At 33.9% G+C, this 23,663-nt stretch overlaps 1 protein-coding gene across 1 annotated transcript in view; it reads right to left on the bottom strand.

The window, feature by feature from the left end:
* Positions 1–11,676, bottom strand: part of LOC124539747 (facilitated trehalose transporter Tret1-like) — a 31,704-nt gene extending 20,028 nt beyond the window's left edge. The window contains exon 1 of the mRNA XM_047117092.1: positions 11,472–11,676. The gene's annotated coding sequence lies outside the window, so the exon portion shown is untranslated. The remainder of the gene's footprint in view (positions 1–11,471) is intronic.
* Positions 11,677–23,663: the final 11,987 nt, after the last annotated feature.

The following is a 23,663-nucleotide window of genomic DNA, read 5'->3' as shown; positions in this document are numbered from 1 at the left end:
AATAGTCTTGTAACCATATATTCCTGAAGAATACTTCAAAAATTGGCAAGCAGCTCGCTATTTTTAACCAACTTCTACAAAAAGGAGGTTACCAGTTCGACATGTATGCATGTAATATTGATATAAATGAAGAATATTTGAGTATGTAAGTAAGTTGAAACAAAGCACAGGATCGATGCGATAATGTTTAACGCTGAGGAAAATCATTTAGCATAAATGTGTGTGTGTTGTTACGCTGATTACGTCTGAACTGCATACAGTCCTGGGTATGAGTATGGAAGAAGACGTGGCTTCAGATAAACCATTTTTTTATACTCTGTGATTCTTAAGCGGCGGTCCGCTGACTGGAAGCACCCGAAGTGGTCCATGATGTTAGAAAAATGTTTAGTGACACAAAGTCACGTGGCGCCAGAAGCGCTGACGTGTGACGTAGCGGACAACAAACAACAACAATAACAACAACAGCCTGTATATTACCCAGTGTTGGGCTAAAGCCTCCTATCTCTTTGAGGAGAAGGTTTGGAATATATTTTACCACGCTGTTTCAATGCGGCTTGGTGGAATACACATGTGGCGGAATTTCTATGAAATTGTACACATGCAGGTTTCCTCACTTTTTTTTTGAACCCGCTATCATCGGTTAAGATGCACGTATTCTAACCACTGGGCCATCTGGCTGTTACGCGTAGCGGACATTACACTGAAAACCAAAAGTCCTTCTTCCCTGAAAGACATACTTACATAACTCGCGGGCAAAGCCACGGGCGTTAACTAGTTTTTTAATAAATATTTATGTACGTATGAACTAAATAAGCTGCCAGTTTAAAGCCAAATGTTTCTCATATTATAAACCTATTTTGGGAAATAAACATCGTTATGCTCACACGGTTGGGAATATAAGTACGAATATCTATAATGTTGGTTGGTTTATGATTTTAATTCGGCGAATTTACATTTATTTCGGCGAACATTTGAAATAGGTTGACAGTATGTAAACGGTATATTATCGTTAAAGTGATGTTAACAACATTGGCTCAATATCAGACATATATACTAAAACAGAATCTACATACTTACATACATATATACAACTGCAAATAAATTAAATATTTGTATTTTTTGTTATTTATACCTGATCACAATGATATTCTAATAAACAGATATGTTATACCCATACTAATCAACAGAAAAAAGTGTTCCGCGCCGGGGAGTCCGGGGACCGTTTATTTTACATTTCGTTACAAGTAAAAAGGATAGCTTGATAAAAACAATAAGTAAAAGGGATAACTAGATGTTTTAATTACGCAAAACGTACTACTAAATAATTATAATGTATTATAACGTATTACTGGCATAATTATGATGAAAACGACTAAAGGCAAACGTGCCAATTAGGACGTTTTCTAGTCTTCACTTTTTGCGCGTTAATAACATATCTGTTTACTAGAACATCTTTGCCTGATGACAAGAACTTGCCTGGTACTGAATGCTAACTTACTACAACAATTAACAACAAGAGCCTGTAAATTTCCCACCGCTGGGCTAAGGCCTCTCCCCTCAAGGAGAAGGTTTGCATCATATTCCATTCCAGCTGAAAAAAAAATCCACGCAAACCGATTTATGCTCGTACGTTCGTTTTTGTTTCTATCGAAATATTCGTCCTTTTCTTCTCTTATTTCTTTTCCCGTAAGTAAAACCCGGTCGTATCGAATTGCGATCCCATTGGATGTAGTTGTATGTGTGTGTCTATGCACACTTAAGTATTACACCTTTGCAATATACTCTCCATCAATAATAACCTTGACCGAAATAATAGAACAGCATCATCATCTTTATATCGAAGTCGGCAAAATATATAATTACACATATTAAGCAATTGTTTTTATTAAAAAAACACATTAAGCTTTGATACGCAGCTACGTTATAAGGTTAACAGTAATTGAATCTACGGTGGCAAAGGTTGTGATAACTCTACGAATTGATAAAAACTAATATTAAGAGATATGCCACGTTTATGAGTTACTAGAAATCGTCGGCAGATATTATTGTATATGTTAACTGATAATTGTAACTAACGTATTTTTAATATAATATATTATATGCTATGTATGTATCATAGGAGCTGAGATGATTTCGGGTTCAAACCCAGGCAAGCATATGCACATGTGCATTCCACCAACCCGCATTGGAACAGCGTAGTGGATATGTTCCGAAACCCCTTCCTTAATGGAAGAGGAAGACGTAGCCCAGCTGTAGGAAATTTACAGGCTGTTTCATTACTCTTTACTTATGTATCATAGATTTTTTTTTAGTGATTTTCGATTGAAATGATTGACCAGCTTTTATAAAGCCAGGATCGGACCAAAAAACGGCAATTGGTTTTTGTGAGACTAGTCAGAAGGAGAAAAAAGCTCTTTATTTGGATATCGGCAGTATAGTATGTCATCCAGTATAATCTCTCGTAGAAAGACTATTTAGCGTGAGATTACTTATTACAAAGGTTACTTAGCGTATATGAACCGACGCATAACTTGTACCCCTCGTTGCAAGCATATGCGAGCCATATGGTCTAATCTATAATTAGGATAAATGTCGCACATGGAAATGCCTTTTATAGTAATAATAATATATTTTTATTTCATATTGTAATAGAACTTTTTTTATGTAGTATGTATTACTACATAAAAAAAAGTTTATATTTATTATTAGGAAATTATGGTATATTGATGGCAAGTGGTCACAATTATAGACACTGGCGCTATTAACCTTCAAATCGAAACAAAACAATTCCAGGTATAGTGTTGTTATATGGTAGAATACTTAATATGTTTATAATGCAAGGTGCGAAAAAATACTAAAGTGGTGTCATTGACCTTTCTAGCTATTTGTGTATCATAAAAATTAGCATGGCGGATTAGCCTACAAAACTTCTCGAAATGAAAAAGGACTTTAGCCAAGTAGTAAGATATTTACAGGTTTTATGGATGTTTCAAGCTGCTATAGATTATGTAATTAATCACATTATTACCTTTTTTATTCCTAACTTTTTTTAATTACAGATTAAAATATTATTACGTTAAAGTTAGTTCTATAGTATCTACTTTCTATATTAGTATTTAGTATATCTTATCTTTACCATACATTTAGGATTTTGGGTATTTGATTATATCGAACCGTGGTCCGTTGTACTTTAAATAATAGTTTTTTTCTTTATTTAGCTAATTGTATTTGAAAATTGGTTTTGTATATAAACTTTTTGTTTAATGTAAGGCTTTAATTAATTATAATATATTTGATAATAAAAACCTTTAAAAAAGGAAAGGAAAGTAACCTGTAAATTACCCACTGCTGGGCTTAGCACTCCTCTTCCATTAAGGAGAGGGTTTGAAACATATTCTACCACGCTGTTCCAATGCGGGTTGGTGGAATGCACATGTGGCAGAATTTCGATGAAATTAGACACATGCAGGTTTCCTCACGATTTTTCTTTCACCGCCGAGCACGAGATAAATTATAAACGCAAATAAAGCACATCATACAGTAGTGTTTGCCTGGGTTTAAACCCGAAATCATCGGTTAACCATCTTCAAACCACTCTTTTCAATTCAATAGCCTAATAACGCCATCTATTATTTAACTAGGGAATCATATGTATACAAACGCATCCATCGACGTGACACTACCGGACATGACATCCACAAGGACAAGACATCCAAAGGACTGGACTACCCAAACATAGACGAAGACACCACTGGATCCACGGACCCTGACCTACCGGGTCAAAACTAAATGACGCGGTAGCCGAGGCTACTGAGGAAAAATAGCCCGGGTAGGGATGGTAACCTAAAGCCTAGCCTAGGCCAGGCAGGAAGACCCATCGTTCGTTATCCATCGACGTGTCAAACGTCTAGTTCCGTTGGGCACGTAATTTCCTATGAATAGCGCTTCATTTACAAATGTGCTTATGACGTTTATCAAAGTTGACACATGAGGTAAACGCTACTAAAATATAATCATATAATTCTGGATTATCCCCTTGCTCATAATATCATAAAGTTACCTGTTTTATTGTAATTTACATTGTGTAATTTTTAAGCATGTCACTATTACGTTCACGTTTGTGAAAATTGTATATCCTTGTAATTTGCTCATCACTATATTTCAACAATCAAAATCCAACTAAACCTACTTTATGTAAAGTACGCTCTTACGAGCATTTTAATTAGATTAGTACATAATAATTATTCATATATGTATATGAATCATTATTATATATAATGGAATATAACATATTCCATTTCGAAGTATGTACTTCGAAATGGAATATGTTCCAAAAACCCGCCCCTTAATGGAAGAGGTGCCCTAATCTCAGCAGTGGGAAATGTACAGGCTGTTACTTTGCTTTAAACTTCGAAATAACATTTAGTTAGTTGTATTTTTTTCTTTAACTGAATGATATGAAGGAAAAAATAAGCTTTTAAAATTTAATTAGTAACCTTCGTTTTAATTATATTTATATGTATATATATTTACACTAACATTATTCGAAAATAAATATGACCAAAAAAAAATTAAAAATTTCTTGCGTAGCAAAAAAATCCGAATTATTTTATATTACCTTTCGAAACCTAACACTACATTTTTGAATTTATCTTTAATATAGTGACATACTTAATCACATTTATTGGTATAATGTATAAAGAAAATTTATTTTGTTAAAAAGACAACCCAAAATCAAAAAATAAATTAACACCATGCTAATACTTTTATCTTCATGACGTTCATTTAGATTCCCAATGTGTCCTATGATCTAAACTTAAATTTTAGTATAATCTATAACACATTATTTGACGTCTTTTGATTTGACTATTGAATAATCTTGATCATTTTAGAGGACTTGACAGGATTTGGGGGACAACAGCATCGTTGTAGGGTTACAGAAGTAACGAGTCTATGTTTGTTCCTTATACAGATAGCGTGATACCTCGGATGTAGAATCTCGTAGATAAGACATCGATTGATACAATGAAACGCTTTATTCGTTGATCAAAGGGCGCTATATGCACCGTGCATTGACCTTAATTCACAAATGTGATCGAGTCTACCCTCTTTTAACTCAATATCTCTTTTTTTCCATAGGTAGGTTATTTTTTTTTTTAATAAATTTGAGACAACATCTCATACATTACTCTGATCCCAATGTAAGTAGCTAAAGCACTTTTATGATGGAAAATCAGAAGTAACGACGGTACCACAAACACCCAGACCCAACACAACATAGAAAACTCTAAATCTACATCAACTCTGCCTGGAATCGAACCCGGGACCTCGAAGTGGCGTACCCATGAAAACCGGTGTACACACTCATCAAAAGTAAAGGAAAGATAGAAAGGCCTGGAAAAATGTACCCTCTTCTGTTAAGCCCATAGACGTAGGAAATGTAAGAAACATTGATCATTCAACATATCAGCGATGCGCCACCATTCTTGGGAACTCGGATGTTAATTCTTTTTATTGATACCCATAAAGATAGATATAATATATATACTAGCGACCCGCTCGGTTTCGCATGGGTACAATACTATACTAAATATACTACAGAATTTGTCTATTTACGACATCACATTAGAAACTTCTAAAATTATCCGTGATTCTTAACTATATTGTCCATTATATACAAAAACCTTTCTCTCGAATCATTCCATCGATTAAAAAAAACCGCATCAAAATCCTTTGTGTACTTTTAAAGATCTAAGACACAAACAGACAGCGGTAAGCGACTTTGTTTTATACTATGTAATGATAATATCCTGACGTAATCTAGTTAGTGTGAAATTAGTTGTATCCCTTCCAGAGTGGGTCGACTGGTTTTAATCAAACGTAAGGTTATGATTCTGCGTAAACCAGACTATTAATACTTCATCGAATGTGCCATTTCCATTGAGTTATGTTAATCGTTTGCTTATATAGCTTTTCATTACGTACGTTTCATCACGGTTCTGAAGGCAAATATCGTCAGGAAACCTGCATGCGCTAGAACTCTAACATAATATATGGTCTAAATTGAGCAAACCCAATAATAGACCGGAGTGGCTTGTTTATATCTAGATTTTACCTAGATTTTTCATATATTTTTTATAATATTACGCCAATTAAAATAAAAATTACCTTGAAAAAATGGAGCTGAGATGGCCCAGTAGTTAGAACGCGTGATCATAACAGATGATTGCGAGTTCAAACCGCACAGCTCCGCTATATGTATGTGCTTAATTTGTGTTTATAATTCATCTCGTGCTCGGCGGTGAAGGAAAACATAGTGAGGAAACTTGCATGTGTCTAATTTCATCGAAATTCTGCCACATGTGCATTTCACCAACCCGCATTGGAACAGCCTGGTGGAATATGTTCCAAACCCTCTCCTTAATGGAAGAGGAGGCCTTATTTTAGCCGTGGGAAATTTGCAAGCTGTTACTTTACTTTATTTTACTTTTTACTTTTGAAAAAATATTCCACGGACAGAAAAGATCCGGTTATTTCGTTATATGTATAGAAATATTGATACATTGCCAAATCTATTTAAATAACAATAAATATTGTTTGTGTACGTGATGTCCGCTGTTAGCGTGATATGCGTGAAGTAATGTACGCATGATATTGATTGATACATCTCGTTAACTAATCCTATTTGACAGGAAATATATTGCTCTCTTTCTTTCGTGCCAACCGTGATAGAGAGAGCAGATATAAAACAATCTCGACACTATTATATTGAAGGCAACTTCTCGAACTGAGATAGGTAAATGGTTAGAAGATTATAATTTTAACCAATAATTACGTTCATTCATTCATTCTACAATCATAGAAGAATAAATGAAATGAAATTCCTTAGATTGCCCTGGAAATATAAATTATGAAATAATATTGTTTTGTAAATTCAACTTTATAGTATATTTTAAATATGTCTGTCCGGAGAATCTAAAACAAAATACCCAATTATATGAACGGAAGATGTACGAATGAATGAACGGCTGTATATCATTCAAGTCGCTAACGACGTCGCTCAGTATAAAGGCAAGGTTGTTAATTGAATGGCTAATTAAGTAAGTCGCCTATGGCATATGCATACGCATGCATGCATATGTACAGATCCCTCTTTCCCATTGGGTACATTGGGCGAATGCCCAGGGCCCTGCGATCGATAGGACCTCCTCAAAACCTAATAAAAATAAATCTATTACCTTGTTTATCTAGTTACAAGGGCCCCCATTATAATAATATTCCCAGGGCCTCCAACAGGCTAAAGACGATTCTGCATGGGTATCACCAATAAATAACATTGAAACAGCATTATGTAAGCCACCTTCTTATATAGTAGAAGACCAAATAATTTACTCTTTCTTCTTCTTCTTTGTTGAAATAGCGGATTCTTTGTTGTAATAAATAAATAAATATGAGACAACATCACATACAATCTCTGATCCCAATGTAAGTAGCTGAAGCACTTGTGTTATGGAAATCAGAAGTAAGGTAAACAGTACCAACAAACACTCAGACCCAAGACAACATATAAAACTAATGGTAATCTACATCGACTCGGCCAGGAATCGAACCCGGGACCTCAGAGTGGCGTACCCATGAAAACCGGTGTACAAACCACCCGACCATGGAGGTCGTCATAATAATCGTAATAGCGTTACTTATTTCCGCTTGTGTTTCTTATATATACACTGTATTCCACAATACACTGATCTGATATTCGCGGTAAGTTTAGAGTTACTGTCTGTGGTTAATATGTGGTTTTCCATAGTTTTTTTTTAAGAAAAAATAGAACTAATCAATATTATAAATGTGAAAGCGATTCTGTCTGTCTGTCTATCTGTCTGACTGTCGCTCTTTCACGACCAAACCGCTGAACCAAATGTCGTGAAATTTCTAGTTCTACTCTACTCCACTTGGTGGTAGGGCTTTGTTGCAAGCCCGTCTGGGTAGGCACCACCCACTCATCAGTTATTCTACCGCCAAATAACAGTACTCAGTATTGTTGTGTTCCGGTCTGAAGGGTGAGTGAGCCAGTGTAACTACAGGCACAAGGGACATAACATCTCAGTTCCCAAGGTTGGTGGCACATTGACGATGTAAAGAATAGTTAATATTTCTTACAGCGTCATTGTCTATGGGAGTTGGTACTTACCATCAGGTATGCATATGCTCGTCCGCCAACCTATACCATAAAAAAGGACAGTCATATTTTTTTGCCTGATACGTGACAACCAACCGGGCTACTAGTACATAATTATATATCTTAATATGTATGTGGCTTGAATTGGTTTTACTTGATCGTCTAGTTATTTTATTAACTCTTACTATGTGGGTAGACGATAGACATATGCTTATTAAACGTAGACATATTAAAACATACAGGTTGCCATAGAACATATGATAGTGGAAGTGTCACTAAGGACACCTACACGTCGCGACTTGGAAACTTCGTTAATCTATGTAAAGTACAACCTAGCAAAGTGCGTAAAATATTTGCTTGGTATAGCCATATTCTAAAAGAATAATATATAATTTTTTTTACGAAGATTATTCTGTAATAAAAAGTTACTATGGTAATTATTTATTGAATGGTAACACAGACACTTTTACCATAGCTACAAGTTCACACACAGTAACAGCCTGTAAATTACCCACAGCTGGGCTAATGCCTCCTCTTCCATTAAAGAGAGGGTTTGAAGCATATTCCACCACGCTGTTCCAATGCGGGTTGATGGAATGCACGTGTGGCAGAATTTCGATGAAATTAGACACATGCAGGTTTACTCATTATGTTTTCCTTTACCGCCGAGCACGAGATGAATTATAAACACAAATTAAGCACATATATATAGTGGTGCTTACCTGGATTTGAACCCGAAATCATCGATTAAGATCGCGTTCTAACCACTGTGCTATCTCAGCTCTTTACTTTTAAGTTCACCACAGATACAAAAAGATTATAAGTATTATACAATTCTTTAATAAAAAACAATCAGTCCTACTAGGACTAGTTGAATAAAGTAATTAGGTTAAGTACACGGTCTTTAAGCAGAATTAAAGTCAACTTTATGTATTAACGATAACCCTATTTTATTATGTTCATTTTCGACTCAAATTTAAATTGTAATTATTTAAATTTGCGAGTAGTAAATAAAAAAATATATATTATTTATCCTAATAATTATTTTTATGTAATTATTAATAAATAGATTCATTACTTTATGGTTGTTAAATATTTACATGCAGTTCAAAACTATTTTAAATAAACCCGAAGTATAGAAATGCGTGTGTACTCAACACACACATTCTTGACCCTTGCAGATACGAATTATTATTATTGTGACACATGCTCAATACCATTTCTAATTTCCTCTGTCATCTTAAAGTATGTACATAGGTAATTAAATATTGTTGTATTTATAATTAGTCCTCGCTCTCAAGAATTGTTGTAAAACAATTATCCTTCGAGATTTTTTTATTGAATCACAATTTATAAGGAAAATATCAATTATTTGCATTCGCCTAGAAATCTTCGTATTGTACTATTGCTTATTATGAATTAAAGGAAAACAATGTAACGCGGTCAATAATATTAACAGATTAAAAATTCGACAGACTAAAAATATACAGAAATCATTTAAAAAATAAGTTAATCTATTCATTACCACCTAACGTTTCACAGAGATTATATTTTTATTATCTGTACTTTTTCGTACCATACAAATGACAGGTATAAAAGTATACACTCGTGAAGACGCGCCCCTCCACATTCAATTGTTATCGATTTGCATTAGTGTGAGTAACTTTCGTGCTTACGAGATGATTTTAGTGTGCATGAAACGACAAGAGGAAAGATAACAAAACCATACAAATTAGATTATATATGTAAAGTTTCATTTTATTAAAAAAATATAAATTTAATTTTGTTACTGAATAGATGCATATATTTTCGTTTAGAATAGTATATGTTAATAATATTGATATTGCGCTACTTGGGGTCTTAAAGTATAGTTACATAAGCTCTAACCTTCCATAAAAAACAATATTTTACGTAAAAAGTATACATAGATATTTAATTTAGTTTCTCTTTCAAAGCATAAAAACTCTTTAGACTTATAAAATGTTTAACACATTGATATAGTTATAAAATAAAAATATTCCTAATTTTAAAAAATGATAGGAGATCTTGTTACCAATTTGATATACATATATATTTTTTAATTTATCTAATATATCGTAGGAAGGAGATAATTTAAAAGATAACGACGATACCAAATCGTAAATAGTATCAGTTTTAGTTATATTACGATATAATATGTATATAAAAAAAATCACAGATAATCATAAACCTAATATTTTCATATTTATACTAATATCATAAATGCGAAAGGATCTTTCCCTCACAACCCCTCTGCAGTGTGACTAAGAAAAATATAGATGTCTCTTTCGTACGGAGGCTGTAACATCTAATTATTATATTGTAGGAAAGTGATAAATATATTTACATGATGCCTATTGAAAACAGAATGCTATGGTGTACTTGAATACGGGGTCTCTTTGACCATCTACCGCACTTAAGAGAAATGAAAAATTCGATCCCATCGAGTTACATTTCTTAAACGTTACGGGATCTAATAAGCCCCGTATAGTTATTATGATAAATTAGATAGATTGTCATACGAGGTCTTAAACACCACCTACCGCCGGAATAAAAAAATAAAAACAATTATGCCGTTGCCAACATGTTAAACCGCTGATCCAATTTAGATGAAGTTATGTAGATAGTTTGAGTCTCAGGGAAAAGCATATTTCTTTTAACTCACCGCTCTACAGGCTATAATGGGGATGACGGATTATGTGCTGTAGCTAGTTTTATTTTTTTGACCTAAAACCGATTCTAATGTATAATTTATTTATTTTTTGAAACAACTGTTATCTGAATAAAATATAAAACTCTTCATGAGAAGTACCAAGCAAACGTGATAATATAAGGGCTCCGTAATAAGCTTAAAGCTACGACAGCACGTCACGCGTAAGCTACACTATATAATTACATTACAAATCGAATAAATTCTCTTTCAAATTGTGTAAAATCACTAATTTAGTGATAACAAAGCGTTTACATATAATATGGAATAAATCAACGTCGTTATTTATTTGACACTTTTTTATAATTTTTTTTTTCAAAATTGCGATATGCGAATTAAACGATCTTGATGTAAATTATTCAACATCAAATACGTTTATTAATTTAATGTAGGTAGTCTTAAAAAAAATAATTTAATTTAATGTAGGTTTTCGCTAATCGTGAATATACTTTTAACATATTTGATTTTAGATAATTAACTCATATTTGTCTAAAATTACGCTCAACTATGAACTTATATTTTAAAAAAATACATTCTAAAAAAAATTAAATTATTATTACTTACCAAAAATAAAAGGCAGATGACCTATTGAAAAACAACAATAAATGCACAAACTGTTCTGATAAGTCACTAAATTTAGTATAATTGTAGTTCTGTAGACGTAATAATTATTTTTTTTTAATTATGTAATGACGATATTGCGCGCACGGACTCAGCAATGGACGCGCTCGGCGTTCGCGCCGGATTTTGGAACACTGGCCAAATAATTTGAAATGACCTGCGTCGCTGTCAAGCATTTGTTAGTGAGCGCTATTTGTGATTACCGCCTATTTATTTGTTATTATGAAACAAATAAAAAATCATGTTTAAATAATTAAGTATATTTCCATAAAATATTGGTGGAATTTATTTGATAATCACAAAAGTTGAGTTATGAAAATATAGATCAATAAAAAACAACTCGATTAAAATATTTTTGCTTTTTACAAAATGAATTATTTTATTCATTGTTTAAAAGTAAATATATGTGGTAATTTTTTATATACTTTGTAAAAAAATCAAATTTAAGGAATAATATAAGTTTACTCATGGTACTTTTATTAACATTAAAAAAAACATGAAATGAATATTTATTTTATTTTTTATTAACATTACTTATTACATGTATTTTTATGCAGTCATTTTATATGTTGTACTAAGTTTGAATTAATCTTTTTTACAATATATCGGATTAAATTTTTTTGTCATACATAGGCATAAATTAAAAAAATAACTCGGCACAAACACATTGACAGATCTGTGGAGTCAAAACACATTACGATTCAGATCGGATTATTTTAAAAATAAACAGTCGCTCTTGACCGTGAAATATATTTGGGTAAAGCGATTCAGCACAATTTAATATCTACATCATAAATAATCTTGCAAATCGCGTGGGTAGTTGCATAATACATATTTTCTCGTTTTAAAATATTGACATGATAATATTCGAAGATCTTCAGCTTATTGATTACAGCTTACTAGTAACAATAGGTATTGTTAATGAAAGACAATCATAAGGCAAGGCCTATTATAAATAGCTGACTCAAAATATAACTAGACTTTGCGATACGTGGAAAAATTGTTTTTTTGTCGATTTATGTGTATTGCGAATTTTAACCTATAGATTGCCTGTCCAAAAGATTATTCTTATTATGTAATGGCATGTAATCCAGAACATTATATTGTTGGAATAAATAAGCAACATCTGCGTCAAGTCACAAAACTTCCCTTTAAAAAAAAAGGTGGGAGATTCGTGGTTGACACATTGAGATCGCGAATATAATTATTACGGTGTAATGTGATTATTGATGGTTATTTTTGTTGTAGACTTGATGTTTTACTTTTGTGGTGGTGATTGTTATTGTAAATTAAAGATTGTTTTAGAGGTAAACCTACTTCCTACTTCTGTTTCTAAAAATGTTATAAAAATATGCTAGGTGACCTAAATATATGATTTTTCTTTATACCCTATATTTTTTCGCCTGTCCGATGTATATATCTTTTCATATACAAAAAAATATTTATACGTGAGGAACAATGATAACTTGATTCTATAGTCATTGCTTTACTTACTCATATAAAAATTCACGCACAGTCAGGACTGGTAACCATTTAACGAATTATATATAATGGTGCTTGCCTGGGTTTGAACCCGAAATCATCGGTTAAGATGCACGCGTTCTAACCTCTGGACAATCTCGGTTCAAAGTAAAGTAAAGTAACAGCCTGTACATTTCCCAATGCTGAGATAAGGCCTTCTCTTCCATTAAGGAGAGGGTTTTGAACATATTCCACCACGCTGTTCCAATGCGGTTTGGTGGAATGCACATGTGGCAGAATTGAATTGATGATTGCACGATGTAATTAGACGTATGCAAGTTTCCTCACGATGTTTTACTTCACCGCTGAACACGAGATGAATTATAAACACAAATTAAGCACATATATACATCGTGGTGCTTGCCTGGGTTTGAACCCGCAATCATCGGTTAAGATGCACGCGTTCTAACCACTGGGCCATCTCAGCTCATATAGGTATACTATTTATTTGTTTTTCCTGTCCAGATATAGTATAATTACAATATAGAATAGAGAATAGTTGTTTAGTTAGGTAAGATTTATTAAAGTACCCAACTTTTTTCGTAAACGCTGAGCCGTAGGGGAAGGTTGCTATCATTGGACCGGCTCTTTCATTGGACCACCTAATTCTTTCAAAAACTATACGTGTTATGACCACTTCAATACGATGCTAGGCAACAGTACCACACCCGTTGCCCACCCGCCAAACCTCAGTGCGCTTACGACGTGTGGCAAGTAGTAATGCTTACACCTGCATCAACGGCGACCGTGATATAAAAACCGAGCCATCAACAAACCGATGTAAATAGCATTGTATTTATTAATGTTTGATGATTGTAATAGATCAGGATAGCAAATTTATCTGCTCTTACAGAGGTGATGAAGTTTTTTACCTTATTTTACATATTTTTAAATACACGCTTTCGTTTTGTTGATATACCTAGTTGCCATCAATGGACCACTATGGTGACGCCATTATTGGACCGGTCCAATCAAAGAAACTTAGCAAATTACTTATTTTCACTTAGTAGAATTCTAAGAAATATTTTTGTCTGTGTGAATTTTCCGTATGAAAATTTGTGTGAAATTATATAAATATGATTTTTTTTCTCTATAAAAGTCCCTACTTGATATTTTTTGTAATTGTTATCATTTATTTTAATAATATATTATGACTGATAACAATTTTTGATTTCATGAAAAGTTCCTAAACAGTTAGTTATAACATTTGTTTACAAGGAGAAAAATATATTATTATAATAAAAACTTTAGAATATAAAATTAATTCTTATTGTGTTTCATTTGAGTCACCTTCATTGGACCGTTAATACAAATGTTTCTAAGTCCAATGATGGCAACTTAGTGGTCCATTCAAGGTGACGTTGGTCCAAAGAAAGCAACTCCTCATTGAAAATTTATCTTAGTATATTTTTAAAATCTTGCAACTTACATTGCCAATAATTTATATATGATTAATTAACATAAATAGCATTACATTACAACATTTGGATTCCGTTTGTCGATGATATTTCATGAGATATGATGACATAAAGTTAAGTGGTCCAATCATAGCAACCTTCCCCTATAATTGGAAACGGACCATAGTACAACGAGCGTTGTTGCTCATTTTTTTTTTTTTTAATATGAGACAACATCACATACATTACTCTGATCCCAATGTAAGTAGCTGAAGCACTTGTGTTACGGAAATCAGAAGTAACGACGGTACCACAAACACCCAGACCCAAGACAACATAGAAACTGAAAGTGTTTGTAACTCAATCTTAAACGCGGACAAAGTCGTGACGGAAACGAACCTATCATACATTCAAATTAATCCTGCCTAGAATTCAATAGATACGTAGTCCACGCTTTTTATCATCAACATAATTTTGTATTAAGTAATATGCAATATTAATCAACGTTTTTTTTAACACAAAGAGCATAATTTCTAAAGTTAGTAGGAAGAGATTTATAGGGGTAAAGAGCTATTTATTGTAACAGTTTAAGTGCACTAAACATAATGGATAATAGACGATTTATCAAACATAATATTTGAAGCATCGAAAGCAATGAAACAATTAGGCAATACTTAGTTTATTTATCAGCTAAATCGCGATTACAATGAAAATCGTTTACCTTTCGGTGTTACTGCGTGATTACGAAAAATCGATCTTCCAGATAACGTGTGTAGTTTTAACGAAAACTGTCATAGCGCGATAAAACGTGACGTAGGATATATTAAATATAGTACGACGCAACTTAGATGTAGCATTGGCAAAATTCGTAAAACCGATCACATCCGAATTAAGTACGCTATCCCAAATCATCATTTATTTATTTATTTATTTTTATTTATAGATACTTTATTGCACACAAAAAGCAAAAGATACAGTGTACATAACATTACAAGAACATAACAAAAAGAGAAGCGTGCAAAGGCGGTCTTATTGCTTAAAGCAATCTCTTACAGACAACCCTTTAGAGTAAGAATTTGTCTGTGGGAAACGGGATGGTGCAAACAAGCATGTTTTATTCTTAAACAGCTACAAATTAATTTTTAAATAATACAAATAATATATAACAAAATACATATATATAAGTTTAATAAATACATATGTATTATATATACCAAATAATTATATAAATAAAATTATATATATAGCAGAAAGTTATACTAAACATATAATAAAAAAAAAAAATAATAATAATAATAATAAAACTTACGTACATAAAATATAATACTTAATAAATAAATACTAATAGTATGATAATATAGGAAATAGTATTTACGCAGATTGAATAGATAAATAATACTTATGTAACCTATTTTTAAATATATAAATTGACTCAGATTGACGAATTTCGGCAGGGAGCGTATTCCATAGCTTAGCAGCTGTCATCGTAAAGGATTCGCTATAGAAGTGGGTATGAGCGACCGGCAGTGACAGTTTGTTGTCAGAGCGTGATCGCAGTTCATGTGGATAGCTGACGTCAGTACCCACAAAACAGAACCGTTCCTTCAAATACGCGGGAAGAAGAGGATTGTAGAGGATAGAGTAAAGAAGGGATAACATGTGCAAGTTGCGACGATGTCGAATAGTAAGCCACTTAAGTTGCGCCCGATATTCGGAGCCGTGATCAAATTTCCGTAGACCAAAGATGAATTTGATGCAAACGTTCTGTAACCTTTCTAGCTTATTGAGTTGGTCCTCAGTAATGTTTGTGTAACAACAATCTGCGTAGTCCAAAATAGGAAGTAGAAGAGTTTGACATAACGTGATTTTAGTCTTAATGGGCAGAAAGTGTTTCCAACGTTTTAACAAATGAAATGTGGCGAAAACTTTTCTACTGACTTCAGCAACTTGCACAGTCCAGGATAATGTATTATCGATAAGAAGACCAAGGTTTTTAACGGAACTGCTAAGTGACAGAGGCGTATTGTTAAAGATGATCGCAGGTAGGTTGGCGTAATCAACTTTAGTAAGTAGTTTGGAGCTGCCAATAATAATGACCTGCGATTTATCTGGATTTACAAGAAGCCCGCACGTCTTGCTCCAAGTACAAATTTTATGCAATTCCTGGTTCAGCCTCTCAATAGCCCCTCCGATACCTGTTAAGGGAGCAGAAACGTAGACCTGCAAGTCGTCAGCATAAAGATGAAAGGAAGACGAGAGGAGATGGGATACAGTATTAATAAAAATTGAAAATAAAAGTGGAGAGAGGACACTGCCTTGAGGAACACCAGATGAGAGAGATTGGAGGCTGGATAATTTATTATTAATCCGTACACATTGCTGACGACCAAACAGGTAGCTACGAAACCACTCACATGCATCGGAAGATATATTAATCGACCGAAGCACTGCCAGCAGGAGATCTAAATCAACCGTATTGAACGCATTACTGAAGTCCAATAATGCCAGGATACTAACATGTCTGTTGTCCATGTTAAAACGTATATCGTCGCATACTTTTAGTAGGGCAGTAGTAGTACTATGACCTCTCCGAAATCCTGATTGGAAATCAGAGAGTACATTGTACTCTGCTAGATACTTTGTTAATTGAAGATGGACAATACGTTCTAACACTTTAGACAGAAATGGAAGAATAGATATTGAACGAAAGTGAGAGAAAGATATGGGATTTTTGTTTTTGGGAATTGGAAGGATATAAGCTAAACGCCAAGTGGAAGGGAATTCGTTATGGTCAAGGGAGAAATTGAAAATGTGAAATAATATAGGGAGAACATAATCTAGCACAGCAAGTATCATTCTACGGTTGATTCCATCACATCCCGTGGCATCGGATCTTATTGCAAGGATGTTGGCCTTAACGTCACTAGCAGTAATTGGGGAAAAGTGAAAAGAGGGTCTGTTAGGAATAGGCAAGGATCTAAAATGATTCAAAGTACTAATTAAATCACTGTTGTTCATTAGGACAGTACTAGCAAAAAATCCGTTCAGAGCATTGAGATCAACAGTATGAGGGATCCTGGTTGCTTGTCGTCCAATACCTAGAGATTGTAGGAATTTCCAGGTCTGAGAAGAATTGCTGTTCTCAATCTTATCTTGTATATATTTACGTTGAGCATCTCTACATACTTTACGGCACCGATTACGTAAACTCTTATATTTCACGAGGTTGTCGATAGTTGGGTTTAATTTAAATTTTGATTTAGCTCTGTCACGCTTCTTCATTAACTTCCGAATGTCCTGAGATAACCAAGGTGCAGGTAGGTGTTTGAGCTTGATGGGACGGAAAGGAGCATGTTTATCGAAGAGATCATTTAGAGAGGAGTTAAAAAGTTCAAGTTTCTCATCGATAGTAGAAGCGTTTAAAATTGAGTCCCAATTGATACCACTAAGATCCTGCATAAATTTTTCGTTGTCAAAATGTTTGAAGCTTCGACGCATGACCACAGTGGGTTTAACTTTCGGCGGACGTACTTTGTATGACAGGTATATTAGGTCATGGTACGAAAAGGCTTCAGCAGGTAGTTGTCCGTGAATTTCAACATGCTCCAAGGATGAAACAAAGGATAGGTCAAGTTGGCTTGGGATGCAGTTGGGAAAGTAATGAGTGGCATTGGATGGGAGAAAATTTAGATTGGAGCTATTAATTATGTTCAATAAGCGCTTGGCACGAGCGTCATTTTTGATAAGGCAGGTATTGAAGTCACCCATAATAATAGCATGGTTAACATTAGGCAAGGAATTTTCCAATAGACTTTCGAATGTGTCGAAGTAGTCTATGTGGAGCGAAGGACTGTAAAAAACACCGAGTAGTACCTTAATGTGTCCAAATATAACCTCAATGAGTATGTGCTCGGCGGATTCAGAGTATTGGGAATCGGATTTATTCAGGACAGTGAAAGGAATGTGGTTACGTAAATAAATAGCAACTCCTCCGCCTCCTTTTCCAGTTCGATCATTGCGGATAAGGTGAAAGTTAGGTAATGAGAAGGAGGAAGAAGGAAGAGATGGCTTGAGGAATGTTTCGGAGATAAGGATAGCGTGAATATTAGAGTTGGCAAAGGAAGATAAGAGATCAGGATAGTGAGCTGGAATACTCTGCGCATTCAAATGAACAACATTAAAATTTTTTGTGAAAAGAGAGAAGGTTGAATCAAGAGAAGAGGAAAGCGGGATGTAAGTACTATGAAAACTGTCAGCCGAAGAGGAAAGTGATACAAAAGTGTTATCATCGTCTGAGTCAATATTCAAATCAATATTATTAATACTCATACTAAATAGATATAAATATATATATAATAAATATATTTAAAATAATATATATGTATATTTAAACAGATGTATATAACCCGTAAAAGCTAATTTTATCAGACAAAAACTTACACTTACCAGCACTAACACAAGTTGGTCATAGTTAAATGCATGAAATAAAACAAAAACAGTGCAAACAGCAACACCAAAGCATAGCAAAAACAACAACAAAAAAAAAAGAAAAAGCAAAACATAAAACATTTAGGCACAAAAATCAATCAATGGATAGATAATAATTAAATCTCCTCGCTTAGTAGTTAGGTATAATCAGGGAATATTTAAACGATATGGAAACAAATGACAAGTGCTTAAAATGAAAACAAATAGGTATTGATAAAAAAAAAAAAAAAAAAAAAACAAATAAATTAAATTACATTAATTTACAAAATATATATCTATATTTTACCACGAAATAACAGTAGATAAATGGTATCCATATTTCTTCTTAAAACGGAACGCTTTTGTTTATGGCTCAATATTTGTTTACTCTGTAATCACATTTGTCAGTTTGACCTTTGAGTTTGACAGTCATTAAAAAGAATGACGAATGTCGGTATCAGTAAACAAATAAAAGAATTGTGTTCGATAAATTATATCGCGAGTTGAAGTACTGAGATTTAATTATTATTACTCTGTAATTCGAATGAGATCTCACAACAAGCACACACCGAACAATATGATTGTGACAAGTAACTAAGATAAATAAATAAAGAGATAAGCGGATAGAATTATTGCAACCGTAATGAAACAGATAAACAAACACCGCAGAAGCAAAATTAATATAAAACTAAAATAAACTAGGACACAAAGATAAGGGATAATTAATAACATAAAACAAAAGAAAATAAAGTATTACTTTTTGGCGGTTCTTTTTGGCCTGATGTTGGGGATTTTCAAGTCTTTTGATGCCAGAGTGCCGCAGCTAGTAGAAGCAATAGGAGTAGTATTTACCTCTGTGATGTCGGTGGATGAAGTTAAGGACTTTAATTCAGCCATCGTAGAAATCCTCTTCTTAGTGCCATGTGACTCTAAAACTACCACAGTGCCATTCTTAGTCCAGCACTTTGTGATCCCGAATCGCTGACGAGCCGCAACAAAAACCTCATGACGTTCTTTAGTGAGGAATTCAGATATTGTAATACCAGTATTCCTCAAATTGGTTTTACTGAACCAGATCTTATTTCTAAGGTCAATATCTCGGAATTTGATAAGAACGGCACGTGGCTTGTCAGAGCTGGAGCGGCCGAGACGGTGACAACGGCTTATATCTTCCACTTTCAATTCGGGGATTTTTAGATGTTCAGAAAGAATCTTAACAGTACCTGACACCAGTTTTTCTGATTTGCTTTCCTGAATGCCGTGGACAAGAAGAATTTTTCTACGGGATTTCATTTCTAACTCATCATACTTGCCAGCCAAAAGCCCAAGTTGTAATTGAAGCCCCTCGAGAGCACCCATAACAAAACTTCTGAAGACACTGAATTGAGCCGCAATATTGGAAGTAGGACTTGTGGCCGGGATGGAAGCACTTTGAAGATTTTTTTGAAACTCGGCCATTTTATTATCAAAGTGATCTCTGAGTTCAAATATTGTGTGTTTTAAGGACTCCATTGTTCTGCTGCTGTTGTATTGTTTGAACAATTAGAAAAATTTTATGAAAATTTTTATTGTGAATGCGATAGGTGTTTAGTGTAGACTATAATTGTTGTCATTAAAGGAATGTAATACTGGTAAGTGACAAGACTTTCACAGCATATTTTTCATTAATTTAATTAAATAAAACGAGAGCATTAAAAAACATGCCTTCACTTATTTCACACCTACCCGCGAAAAAAAACTCAAAACAAAAAATCATTATTTATTATGTGAATATTATCTTTACGCAAACGTAATAACTTGTATTAACATACATTTGTTAATTTGACACGTCGATTTGTAAGCATTTGCTTTCTCGGGTTGAACTGACGCGAGAGTCTATAGCGACGAATAAATGACGCGATAGGTAGCTATTTCTACTGGTTATATAAATCGGGTGTAATCGGTTTTATTAAATTTGCCGATGCTACATCTAAGTTGTGTCGTACTGTACATGTTTACTGTCTAATATTAGATACGCACTTTAAAATATCTAATTCAAAAGCCATACAAGCGTTTGTTAATGCGCGGCGCTGCTGTATTGTCTGATCCAATCTAATAAAATAAGATTAATTTCGTGTAGTCAATCCCAGAGAAGGGCGATCTAAATATAGATAGCTATGTAGTATTACAAATTCTAAACGGTCGATATCGCGCTATAAGTAGCAATTTTAAACAATCATAGATAATACTCTTTAAAAGAGGAACAATGCTAATTTTTGAACGTAAAGCTATAAATTCTGAACTTTCTATTCAAAAAATATAAATTAAAGGATAAGTCAGTAAGACAAATTTACTACATTTTTAATGTATGTTTATGAAAAGTAATCCAAGGAGGTTAGTTATGCGCAAAGCATACGTGCATATAAATATAATACCGGCCAGCGTAAACTATATCAATTTCTTAATAATAAAAAATATAACGCTTCATGATACAAACTATAAACATTAGTAATTTTATGCTAAGAGAATCTATATATAGAAGCTTGCTGTTCCATTTTAGTAGCCAAAGTCAGAAAATAATGATGCCTTGGAGATTACTAAATGTCTCAAGAGATTATAACAAAGGTCTTTTCCTTGTATTGTTAATTGTAGTGTAATCAATGATAGTTTATTAATATGAATTAGAGTTTAATTCAATATAATTTATAATAAAATTCTTAATTTTATGAAGTTGCCTTATCCAAACTCCAACGGTTAATTCAAAGAAAATAGCCAACTTCACGTTCACGAGATAACATAACCTTTTATTCATAACAGGAAGCAATGGCGTTGCTATCGTAGGGCCAGGTAGTGAAGTGCACTAGAACCCCAGAGTTCAGGGGGCCCTCTAAATTAAACCTTAAGCTTCCGAAGCTAGAAAATCACGAGCAGTCCGCACAAGATTTTTTATTCGGTATCTTAATATTATATTAAAGGGAAATTATTACATAAAGAGGGATGGGAAAGAGGGGGTGAGGCCCCATTCTTTTTCTATGCACCGGGGCCCTGCCTCACCTACCAACGCAACTGACAGGAAGGCTATCTATCTACTTAGCGGAAGCCAATTGGTTACTCATTGATACTGTAAGAAATATTAACCATTTCGTTTAACCACCAGTGCGTCATCACCATTATTAGCGGATACATTATGTCTCTTGTGGCTGTAGTTACACTAGCTAACTCAACATTCGAAACGGAACACAACAGTAATATTGCTGTTTGTCGATAGAATATGTGATAAGCGGTTGGTACCTACTTATTTGTGCTTGCACTAAGGCCTACCACCAAGTAATCTAAGCTAAGTATTTATTTATTTGTTCTTGCACACCAAGACATAGACTACATTTGAAATTTGTACTTATCAAAATTTGCATGAGATGCAACAGGCAATATATTGTCTTTTCTACCAATGAGTGTGTTCATTGCAATATTATTATGATCGCTCATTGGTCGAAATTCTGCGATAAGCTAGCTAATTCAACGAGCCAGTTAGGGCAGTATTTTTTTTTACAACTAATAAAAAACTACGACGATGATCAACAAGTGTGCCAGATAATTTTAGGCGAGTTTTCAGTTTGGCGAAATGTAAAGACGACTGGCGAATTTCAGCTGAAAGCAGTTCCATAGTTCAGTGCCGTAAATAGCCATTCCTGCGCCCTGTGTGAGCTTCTATAACTGCGTCCTATTTAAGCAGATCTTTTGCCTATTTTACTGTCTCACTTACTAAAACTTTAACGCAGGTTCACTACTGCATATGCGTTGCCCATTAACGATAAACACTAAACACAAATACGCTCGTTCGCTGCCAAAAAAATGAGCGCGATGTTTGTTTTTAATTATACTAGCATGTAAGTATTATACGTTTGTATTGGAATCGAGTACTAGGGGCTCAGCGAAATCTTAACAAGAGCAAAAAGAAAAAACAATAGTTCTGCCCAGTCTGTCTATTTTTGCGCCCCCGAGAGCGTACGCCCTGTGCCTGGGCACCGGTGGCACCTCCCTATTTAGGCCACTGCCATGGCTTCACTGACTAAGCCATGAATGATTTGTTTAATGCCTTCGCCTCGCAAGATGGTATGGATTTTAAGCTCCAGATGTAACATATTATTGGGCTTCATACAGGGATGTATGTCTGTCGGACTTTGTTGTGAGGAAGGCGTTGAGGTTGGACGTGGATGGACATAGAGGAAGGGGATGACCAAAGAAACGATGATTAAATTATTTGAAAGAAGATATGGCTGGAAAGAATGTTACTCGTGATATCAGACAGAGAAGTATGGAAGATGATATGATGAGGCGACCCCTGGTAAAATTGAGCTAAGGCCACGATGTTTTTAATTCATAATATCCTGTACATTGTTTAAAGTTACTACAAATATATTATTAATTAAATTTATTGCGCTTTACCACCAAACGTAACGCGGCTTGCGGAATGACCATGACCCTTTCCGACCGTAGCGATAAAAAGTGTTGTTCAACGAAAATATCAACTGTTTCATTAAAATGTAGAATAAATGTGAACAATTGAATATCTACAATTTCAAAGGTTTAATATATGCATTTTTGTTTTTAAGTAAAAACAGAGTACCCACTCGGAAAACAATTATACTTTTTGATTGATTTTAATATATTTTTTAATTAATATTAATGCAGTATGTATTTTTATTCAATGCATACTTCTCCCAATTGGACCGTTATATTAACATTGAATTTGTTTATAAAACCCATTGAA

Source organism: Vanessa cardui, chromosome 23, assembly GCF_905220365.1.
Source record: "Vanessa cardui chromosome 23, ilVanCard2.1, whole genome shotgun sequence".
Taxonomy (NCBI): domain Eukaryota; kingdom Metazoa; phylum Arthropoda; class Insecta; order Lepidoptera; family Nymphalidae; genus Vanessa; species Vanessa cardui.
This window is presented reverse-complemented; position numbering and strand designations above follow the sequence as displayed.